A 2,500-nucleotide genomic window follows, 5' to 3' on the forward strand; every position below is an offset into this window, starting at 1 on the left:
TGTCCGAACGCATTGACGCTTCCCTGGGAAACTGAACTGACCTGAACTGGCAGTGTGTGTGTGTGTGTGTGTGTGTGTGTGTGTGTGTGTGTGTGTGTGTGTGTGTGTGTGTGTGTGTGTGTGTGTGTGTGTGTGTGTGTGTGTGTGTGTGTGTGTGTGTGTGTGTGTGTGTGTGTGTGTGTGTGTGTGTTGGGATGAATGAAAAATATCATCATTATTAAACGTTTAAATAAAAGAGAGAGAGAGAAAGAAAAAGAAAAAAAAGAAAAAAAAGTAATTGGTCCCTAAATGTTCTGAAACTGCCCCCTAAGACTACATGGGGATTATATACTGATACAGGGTACGACAGAAAGATGTAAGGAAACCTTCTGCTGTTCCTTTCTTATATACAGATATATATATATCTCTCTCTCTCTTTTGTTGTTGTTTGAGAGCACCGGTTGGGATGTGTTTCACACGATGCCTGCGAATTTTGAACGTTTGTGGTTTTTCTGCTGTTTGTTTGAAAGCGTGTGTGGGGCTGTGAGGTGAATTGTGCAGTTTCGTTGTAAAGTGTTTTTTTCCACACTCCATTATAAATTTTCTTTATCATTATATTCTCCTTACAGATTTTTCTCCTTATAGATTTCAAAGCACCACAGAAGATGATATTTTCTTTCCTCTTCAGCGTTATAATTCTCTCGATATGCTACTTCTTCAGCACCAGAGAAGTACAGACTCTATCCAATTTGGTTCCTCTCCAAAGCACCACAGAAGTACACATGGCACCATCAGAGACCATCACAGAGAGAGCTTGGTGAACGAGCCCCGGTACTAGACCTGCGAGAATGAGCAGGTTCGTTCGCGGAAAGCGATACATTGATACAGAAAGGTTAGCTGGGTTACATGTTACACATAAAGGGTGATTACAGAATGGTGAGGCTACAGAAATGCCCCCGGGGCAGTTCCAGAACATGCTAACTAAACCCCACTGAATAAGGGTTTCCCTATGGTGTTTTTTTTTTTTTTTTTTTTTTTTTTTTTCAATCACTAACTGGGAGAGGGGGGGTGGGGAACATTCAAATAGAAACTAATCAAATTTTGACCAGGGTAGCCGGGAATTTCCTTCCCTGCTCTTCTCGATTAATTAATTACTACCGTGGGTTCTTTTACGTGCGTCGCGTAGCTAGCGCGCCACACACGGGTCCGACTGGGTTATTTTTTTTTTTTTAGAGTCCCCTCCGAAGGACTTGGACGTTCAGTTCGATTTTCCAGTCAAACTGGGAAGAAAGGGCGAGGGCGGGATTCGAACCTTCGAACCACGGATCCTCACGGTTTGTGCGGGTAACAGGCCAGGCGAACGTCTAAACATTCCTGCCACCTTTCTCCTTGTGGGAAAGAGCGAAATTTAACTTCATGTTTCCTTTGCTGCTAGCTAGCTTCACGTGCGTGCGTGGCGCTATTGCGGTTTATCTTCTTTTTTTTTCTTTTTTTTTTTATCTAAAGGCGCTCGGAAACATCTTTTGGAGTCGAGGTTTGCGATTTCCATGTATGGTTTAAAAACATGTGCGTGCCTGTGTGCATGCGTGCGTGTGCATCCGTGCGTGTGTGTATCATCGACGATGTAAACATTTTTTCTCAGTGGTGTATGCCTACTGACCGAGGCTATCTATGCCTCCCTCCCTCTCCCCATCTCCCCATCTCCCCATCTCTCTCTCTCTTATCTGTCCACTTTCTTTCCTTGCGGGGAAAGAGCGAAATTTAACTTCGTGTTTCCTTTGCTGCTAGCTTGCTTCTCGTGCGCGGCGGCGCTTTTGCGGTCTATCTTTTCTTTTCTTTCTTTCTTTCTTTTTTTTTAACTCTCTCCATACGAACGGCGAAAGAGACGACGTTAACAGCGTTTCACCCCAATTACCATCATCAAAATATTGCAAGTGGAAGGCTCTTATACTGAAGAGGTGAATGTTGACAAAGAATACCACAATTCTGACGACGGAAGCTAAAGGTTGGGTCATTCAGACACCCACTGGACATCCGAGGGGTCTGTGTAGAGGAGAAGAGAGAGGACTGGCCGTACTGAGTGAGTTAAAGGCGCTCGGAAATATCTTCAGAGTCGAAGTTTGCGATGTCCATGTATGGTTAAAAACAAAACCCACCAAACAAACACAAAATAAAAACAGAACAAGTTAACCGTAGTGGAACAACAGCAAGAGTCTTTGTTGTGAGTAGGTTTCCTGAAAATTTGAAGGAGAACTGAAAAATTGAAGGAGATATAATATATCATAACCATGAAAAGCCATGTGAGTGCGTGTGTTCCGGTCCGGGTGTGTGTGTGTGTGTGTGTGTGTGTGTGTGTGTGTGTGTGTGTGTGTGTGTGTGTGTGTGAATGTCTCTGTTTATGTGCGTGTGTGAGTGTGCGTGCGTGCGTGTGTGTGTGTGTGTGTGTGTGTGTGTGTGTGTGTGTGTGTGTGTGTGTGTGTGTGTGCGCGCGCGCGCGCGCGTGTGTGTGTGAATGTCTCTA

This window comes from Babylonia areolata, chromosome 8 (assembly GCF_041734735.1).
Source record: "Babylonia areolata isolate BAREFJ2019XMU chromosome 8, ASM4173473v1, whole genome shotgun sequence".
Taxonomy (NCBI): Eukaryota; Metazoa; Mollusca; class Gastropoda; order Neogastropoda; family Buccinidae; genus Babylonia; species Babylonia areolata.